The 7,500-nt window shown below is 46.9% G+C and overlaps 9 non-coding genes across 9 annotated transcripts in view; 4 read left to right on the top strand and 5 right to left on the bottom strand.

The window, feature by feature from the left end:
- Nucleotides 1–3, top strand: part of TRNAN-GUU (transfer RNA asparagine (anticodon GUU)) — a 74-nt gene extending 71 nt beyond the window's left edge. Inside the window, exon 1 of the tRNA in view lies at nucleotides 1–3. This exon is cut by the window's left edge and continues 71 nt beyond it. This is a non-coding gene — a tRNA (tRNA-Asn).
- Nucleotides 4–1,559: 1,556 nt separating this feature from the next.
- TRNAN-GUU (transfer RNA asparagine (anticodon GUU)) lies at nucleotides 1,560–1,633 on the top strand. The gene has a single exon. It is a non-coding gene; the product is annotated as a tRNA-Asn (tRNA).
- Nucleotides 1,634–2,130: 497 nt separating this feature from the next.
- TRNAG-UCC (transfer RNA glycine (anticodon UCC)) lies at nucleotides 2,131–2,202 on the bottom strand. Its single transcript has one exon. It is a non-coding gene; the product is annotated as a tRNA-Gly (tRNA).
- A 778-nt stretch (nucleotides 2,203–2,980) lies between these two features.
- Nucleotides 2,981–3,052, bottom strand: TRNAM-CAU (transfer RNA methionine (anticodon CAU)). The gene has a single exon. It is a non-coding gene; the product is annotated as a tRNA-Met (tRNA).
- Nucleotides 3,053–3,177: 125 nt separating this feature from the next.
- TRNAN-GUU (transfer RNA asparagine (anticodon GUU)) lies at nucleotides 3,178–3,251 on the top strand. The gene has a single exon. It is a non-coding gene; the product is annotated as a tRNA-Asn (tRNA).
- A 497-nt stretch (nucleotides 3,252–3,748) lies between these two features.
- TRNAG-UCC (transfer RNA glycine (anticodon UCC)) lies at nucleotides 3,749–3,820 on the bottom strand. The gene has a single exon. It is a non-coding gene; the product is annotated as a tRNA-Gly (tRNA).
- Nucleotides 3,821–4,794: 974 nt separating this feature from the next.
- On the top strand, nucleotides 4,795–4,868 carry TRNAN-GUU (transfer RNA asparagine (anticodon GUU)). The gene has a single exon. It is a non-coding gene; the product is annotated as a tRNA-Asn (tRNA).
- A 497-nt stretch (nucleotides 4,869–5,365) lies between these two features.
- On the bottom strand, nucleotides 5,366–5,437 carry TRNAG-UCC (transfer RNA glycine (anticodon UCC)). Its single transcript has one exon. It is a non-coding gene; the product is annotated as a tRNA-Gly (tRNA).
- Nucleotides 5,438–6,983: 1,546 nt separating this feature from the next.
- Nucleotides 6,984–7,055, bottom strand: TRNAG-UCC (transfer RNA glycine (anticodon UCC)). Its single transcript has one exon. It is a non-coding gene; the product is annotated as a tRNA-Gly (tRNA).
- Between the last annotated feature and the right edge of the window lie 445 nt (nucleotides 7,056–7,500).

The raw sequence follows: 7,500 nt of genomic DNA, 5'->3' as shown, positions 1-7,500 counted from the left end.
ACGGCCTTTCCTTTTGTGTTCAACAGTTGTCCGAAGAGAACCCCAGATAGCCATGTAGATTCATTTGAGACACGTTGGAATCTCATTCACGTTCATGAAAAGGGTGAGCAGCATCAAGTTCATGTCTTAGTGATACAACAGACATCCCTGGCAGTGTCTGTGACCAAATGAAGTTTTCTGTACCCCAGAAGCAGCAGTAAAGTATTAGCCGGGGATCGAACCCAAAGCCTGGCGACGGCTGTCAAGCCAAAGAAAGGCAGTTCAAGCCCACCCAAGGACAGGCTCGCTTTAGTGCCTTGCTAGCTATTTGTTTAGAACATTATAGAGTGTCTGCATTAAGTGTTGACCATTTAGAAAGAACTTTAAGCTGGCGTAGAGTCTGCTGCACCGGAATGGAACCTCTCCAGAGACTGAGCAGGTGCAGGATGTCCTAACTGTTCAGAGATCTTGTCTTGGTCTTGTCTTCCATGGAATTGTAGGGTGCCAAAAGCAAGCTCACATGCGTTGGCCAGGAATCGAACCCGGGTCAACTGCTTGGAAGGCAGCTATGCTCACCACTATACCACCAACGTTACATGCTGAAACTTGCCTAGCATGTACCATTGCAATATACCCAAGAGAAAAATGAGCTTGCTTATTTGCTTACTTTGCTAGATGTAAGCAGTGGGACACATGGTGATACTGCTTACAGACTTCAATTCAAGACTTCAGAAAGATCATGTGCCCCCCTGGATGATGCTGGTGCAACACACACAGCAAAGGACAGCAATTTGAAGTCTGGAAGATTCCAGGGCAAGGGTGGGAAGGATGAAAAGCTAGGTGGCCATGCAACCATTCCTGCTAACCCAAAGCTTACTTGTGCCCTACAACACATTGGCTTAAGACTTGACCAAATCCAATGCTCCAATATGGGGAAGCTTCTCTGTTTGCTGTTTTTTTTTTTTTTTTTTTTTTTTTTAAGTGCGGTGTCACAGTTCACCCATCTCTTCAACTGCGAGAACGGCACAGGAGTAGTCTTAGCTACCCTAATATGTACGTTACAGCAGGGCCCTTATTACACTTTCTCTTACAGGGCAATGGAAACCGTTTTGCCCATGCGATAAAGCAAGGTGCAAAAATGAATTCATGCCTAGCAGAGGATGGTTTCGATCCATCGACCTCTGGGTTATGGGCCCAGCACGCTTCCGCTGTGCCACTCTGCTTCTGTTTGTATTCAACCTTCAAGTTTAAGAAGGGTACATTAGTTGAAATAGTTACACTACTATATATGTTACAGCAAGGCCCTAATGACACTTTCTCTTAAGGGGCTATGGCCGACAATTGGCCCATATGGTAAGCAAGGTATAAAAACCAACGTACACCTAGCAGAGGATGGTTTCGATCCATCGACCTCTGGGCTATGGGCCCAGCACGCTTCCGCTGCGCCACTCTGCTGCCATACAGTGAATGCTTCATTGTGGGAAAAAGTGGCGTTAAACTTCTTGGAGCAGACTTACTTCCTCACTCCACAAGACACACATACATCCCCATAAAATCATTTAGCAACAACTGCAGGCACAGTCTCTGTGGCACAATCGGTTAGCGCGTTCGGCTGTTAACCGAAAGGTTGGTGGTTCAAGCCCACCCAGGGACGGCCTTTCCTTTTGTGTTCAACAGTTGTCCGAAGAGAACCCCAGATAGCCATGTAGATTCATTTGAGACACGTTGGAATCTCATTCACGTTCATGAAAAGGGTGAGCAGCATCAAGTTCATGTCTTAGTGATACAACAGACATCCCTGGCAGTGTCTGTGACCAAATGAAGTTTTCTGTACCCCAGAAGCAGCAGTAAAGTATTAGCCGGGGATCGAACCCAAAGCCTGGCGACGGCTGTCAAGCCAAAGAAAGGCAGTTCAAGCACACCCAAGGACAGGCTCGCTTTAGTGCCTTGCTAGCTATTTGTTTAGAACATTATAGAGTGTCTGCATTAAGTGTTCACCATTTAGAAAGAACTTTAAGCTGGCGTAGAGTCTGCTGCACCGGAATGGAACCTCTCCAGAGACTGAGCAGGTGCAGGATGTCCTAACTGTTCAGAGATCTTGTCTTGGTCTTGTCTTCCATGGAATTGTAGGGTGCCAAAAGCAAGCTCACATGCAATGGCCGGGAATCGAACCCGGGTCAACTGCTTGGAAGGCAGCTATGCTCACCACTATACCACCAACGCTACATGCTGAAACTCGCCTAGCATGTACCATTGCAATATACCCAAGAGAAAAATGAGCTTGCTTATTTGCCTACTTTGCTAGATGTAAGCAGTGGGACACATGGTGATACTGCTTACAGACTTCAATTCAAGACTTCAGAAAGATCATGTGCCCCCCTGGATGATGCTGGTGCAACACACACAGCAAAGGACAGCAATTTGAAGTCTGGAAGATTCCAGGGCAAGGGTGGGAAGGATGAAAAGCTAGGTGGCCATGCAACCATTCCTGCTAACCCAAAGCTTACTTGTGCCCTACAACACATTGGCTTAAGACTTGACCAAATCCAATGCTCCAATATGGGGAAGCTTCTCTGTTTGCTGTTTTTTTTTTTTTTAAGTGCGGTGTCACAGTTCACCCATCTCTTCAACTACAAGAACGGCCCAGGAGTAGTCTTAGCTACCCTAATATGTACGTTACAGCAGGGCCCTTATTACACTTTCTCTTACAGGGCAATGGAAACCGTTTTGCCCATGCGATAAAGCAAGGTGCAAAAATGAATTCATGCCTAGCAGAGGATGGTTTCGATCCATCGACCTCTGGGTTATGGGCCCAGCACGCTTCCGCTGCGCCACTCTGCTTCTGTTTGTATTCAACCTTCAAGTTTAAGAAGGGTACATTAGTTGAAATAGTTACACTACTATATATGTTACAGCAAGGCCCTAATGACACTTTCTCTTAAGGGGCTATGGCCGACAATTGGCCCATATGGTAAGCAAGGTATAAAAACCAACGTACATCTAGCAGAGGATGGTTTCGATCCATCGACCTCTGGGTTATGGGCCCAGCACGCTTCCGCTGCGCCACCCTGCTGCCATACAGTGAATGCTTCATTGTGGGAAAAAGTGGCGTTAAACTTCTTGGAGCAGACTTACTTCCTCACTCCACAAGACACACATACATCCCCATAAAATCATTTAGCAACAACTGCAGGCACAGTCTCTGTGGCGCAATCGGTTAGCGTGTTCGGCTGTTAACCGAAAGGTTGGTGGTTCAAGCCCACCCAGGGACGGCCTTTCCTTTTGTGTTCAACAGTTGTCCGAAGAGAACCCCAGATAGCCATGTAGATTCATTTGAGACACGTTGGAATCTCATTCACGTTCATGAAAAGGGTGAGCAGCATCAAGTTCATGTCTTAGTGATACAACAGACATCCCTGGCAGTGTCTGTGACCAAATGAAGTTTTCTGTACCCCAGAAGCAGCAGTAAAGTATTAGCCGGGGATCGAACCCAAAGCCTGGCGACGGCTGTCAAGCCAAAGAAAGGCAGTTCAAGCCCACCCAAGGACAGGCTCGCTTTAGTGCCTTGCTAGCTATTTGTTTAGAACATTATAGAGTGTCTGCATTAAGTGTTGACCATTTAGAAAGAACTTTAAGCTGGCGTAGAGTCTGCTGCACCGGAATGGAACCTCTCCAGAGACTGAGCAGGTGCAGGATGTCCTAACTGTTCAGAGATCTTGTCTTGGTCTTGTCTTCCATGGAATTGTAGGGTGCCAAAAGCAAGCTCACATGCGTTGGCCGGGAATCGAACCCGGGTCAACTGCTTGGAAGGCAGCTATGCTCACCACTATACCACCAACGCTACATGCTGAAACTCGCCTAGCATGTACCATTGCAATATACCCAAGAGAAAAATGAGCTTGCTTATTTGCCTACTTTGCTAGATGTAAGCAGTGGGACACATGGTGATACTGCTTACAGACTTCAATTCAAGACTTCAGAAAGATCATGTGCCCCCCTGGATGATGCTGGTGCAACACACACAGCAAAGGACAGCAATTTGAAGTCTGGAAGATTCCAGGGCAAGGGTGGGAAGGATGAAAAGCTAGGTGGCCATGCAACCATTCCTGCTAACCCAAAGCTTACTTGTGCCCTACAACACATTGGCTTAAGACTTGACCAAATCCAATGCTCCAATATGGGGAAGCTTCTCTGTTTGCTGTTTTTTTTTTTTTAAGTGCGGTGTCACAGTTCACCCATCTCTTCAACTACAAGAACGGCCCAGGAGTAGTCTTAGCTACCCTAATATGTACGTTACAGCAGGGCCCTTATTACACTTTCTCTTACAGGGCAATGGAAACCGTTTTGCCCATGCGATAAAGCAAGGTGCAAAAATGAATTCATGCCTAGCAGAGGATGGTTTCGATCCATCGACCTCTGGGTTATGGGCCCAGCACGCTTCCGCTGCGCCACTCTGCTTCTGTTTGTATTCAACCTTCAAGTTTAAGAAGGGTACATTAGTTGAAATAGTTACACTACTATATATGTTACAGCAAGGCCCTAATGACACTTTCTCTTAAGGGGCTATGGCCGACAATTGGCCCATATGGTAAGCAAGGTATAAAAACCAACGCACATCTAGCAGAGGATGGTTTCGATCCATCGACCTCTGGGTTATGGGCCCAGCACGCTTCCGCTGCGCCACTCTGCTGCCATACAGTGAATGCTTCATTGTGGGAAAAAGTGGCGTTAAACTTCTTGGAGCAGACTTACTTCCTCACTCCACAAGACACACATACATCCCCATAAAATCATTTAGCAACAACTGCAGGCACAGTCTCTGTGGCGCAATCGGTTAGCGCGTTCGGCTGTTAACCGAAAGGTTGGTGGTTCAAGCCCACCCAGGGACGGCCTTTCCTTTTGTGTTCAACAGTTGTCCAAAGAGAACCCCAGATAGCCATGTAGATTCATTTGAGACACGTTGGAATCTCATTCACGTTCATGAAAAGGGTGAGCAGCATCAAGTTCATGTCTTAGTGATACAACAGACATCCCTGGCAGTGTCTGTGACCAAATGAAGTTTTCTGTACCCCAGAAGCAGCAGTAAAGTATTAGCCGGGGATCGAACCCAAAGCCTGGCGACGGCTGTCAAGCCAAAGAAAGGCAGTTCAAGCCCACCCAAGGACAGGCTCGCTTTAGTGCCTTGCTAGCTATTTGTTTAGAACATTATAGAGTGTCTGCATTAAGTGTTGACCATTTAGAAAGAACTTTAAGCTGGCGTAGAGTCTGCTGCACCGGAATGGAACCTCTCCAGAGACTGAGCAGGTGCAGGATGTCCTAACTGTTCAGAGATCTTGTCTTGGTCTTGTCTTCCATGGAATTGTAGGGTGCCAAAAGCAAGCTCACATGCGTTGGCCGGGAATCGAACCCGGGTCAACTGCTTGGAAGGCAGCTATGCTCACCACTATACCACCAACGCTACATGCTGAAACTCGCCTAGCATGTACCATTGCAATATACCCAAGAGAAAAATGAGCTTGCTTATTTGCCTACTTTGCTAGATGTAAGCAGTGGGACACATGGTGATACTGCTTACAGACTTCAATTCAAGACTTCAGAAAGATCATGTGCCCCCCTGGATGATGCTGGTGCAACACACACAGCAAAGGACAGCAATTTGAAGTCTGGAAGATTCCAGGGCAAGGGTGGGAAGGATGAAAAGCTAGGTGGCCATGCAACCATTCCTGCTAACCCAAAGCTTACTTGTGCCCTACAACACATTGGCTTAAGACTTGACCAAATCCAATGCTCCAATATGGGGAAGCTTCTCTGTTTGCTGTTTTTTTTTTTTTTAAGTGCGGTGTCACAGTTCACCCATCTCTTCAACTACAAGAACGGCCCAGGAGTAGTCTTAGCTACCCTAATATGTACGTTACAGCAGGGCCCTTATTACACTTTCTCTTACAGGGCAATGGAAACCGTTTTGCCCATGCGATAAAGCAAGGTGCAAAAATGAATTCATGCCTAGCAGAGGATGGTTTCGATCCATCGACCTCTGGGTTATGGGCCCAGCACGCTTCCGCTGCGCCACTCTGCTTCTGTTTGTATTCAACCTTCAAGTTTAAGAAGGGTACATTAGTTGAAATAGTTACACTACTATATATGTTACAGCAAGGCCCTAATGACACTTTCTCTTAAGGGGCTATGGCCGACAATTGGCCCATATGGTAAGCAAGGTATAAAAACCAACGTACATCTAGCAGAGGATGGTTTCGATCCATCGACCTCTGGGTTATGGGCCCAGCACGCTTCCGCTGCGCCACTCTGCTGCCATACAGTGAATGCTTCATTGTGGGAAAAAGTGGCGTTAAACTTCTTGGAGCAGACTTACTTCCTCACTCCACAAGACACACATACATCCCCATAAAATCATTTAGCAACAACTGCAGGCACAGTCTCTGTGGCGCAATCGGTTAGCGCGTTCGGCTGTTAACCGAAAGGTTGGTGGTTCAAGCCCACCCCGGGACGGCCTTTCCTTTTGTGTTCAACAGTTGTCCAAAGAGAACCCCAGATAGCCATGTAGATTCATTTGAGACACGTTGGAATCTCATTCACGTTCATGAAAAGGGTGAGCAGCATCAAGTTCATGTCTTAGTGATACAACAGACATCCCTGGCAGTGTCTGTGACCAAATGAAGTTTTCTGTACCCCAGAAGCAGCAGTAAAGTATTAGCCGGGGATCGAACCCAAAGCCTGTCGACGGCTGTCAAGCCAAAGAAAGGCAGTTCAAGCCCACCCAAGGACAGGCTCGCTTTAGTGCCTTGCTAGCTATTTGTTTAGAACATTATAGAGTGTCTGCATTAAGTGTTCACCATTTAGAAAGATCTTTAAGCTGGCGTAGAGTCTGCTGCACCGGAATGGAACCTCTCCAGAGACTGAGCAGGTGCAGGATGTCCTAATTGTTCAGAGATCTTGTCTTGGTCTTGTCTTCCATGGAATTGTAGGGTGCCAAAAGCAAGCTCACATGCGTTGGCCGGGAATCGAACCCGGGTCAACTGCTTGGAAGGCAGCTATGCTCACCACTATACCACCAACGCTACATGCTGAAACTCGCCTAGCATGTACCATTGCAATATACCCAAGAGAAAAATGAGCTTGCTTATTTGCCTACTTTGCTAGATGTAAGCAGTGGGACACATGGTGATACTGCTTACAGACTTCAATTCAAGACTTCAGAAAGATCATGTGCCCCCCTGGATGATGCTGGTGCAACACACACAGCAAAGGACAGCAATTTGAAGTCTGGAAGATTCCAGGGCAAGGGTGGGAAGGATGAAAAGCTAGGTGGCCATGCAACCATTCCTGCTAACCCAAAGCTTACTTGTGCCCTACAACACATTGGCTTAAGACTTGACCAAATCCAATGCTCCAATATGGGGAAGCTTCTCTGTTTGCTGTTTTTTTTTTTTTTAAGTGCGGTGTCACAGTTCACCCATCTCTTCAACTACAAGAACGGCCCAGGAGTAGTCTTAGCTACCCTAA

Source organism: Hyperolius riggenbachi, chromosome 4 (genome assembly GCF_040937935.1).
Source record: "Hyperolius riggenbachi isolate aHypRig1 chromosome 4, aHypRig1.pri, whole genome shotgun sequence".
NCBI classification, from domain to species: Eukaryota; Metazoa; Chordata; class Amphibia; order Anura; family Hyperoliidae; genus Hyperolius; species Hyperolius riggenbachi.
The sequence above is the reverse complement of the archived record's forward strand: the minus strand, read 5'-3'. Positions and strand labels throughout refer to the sequence as shown.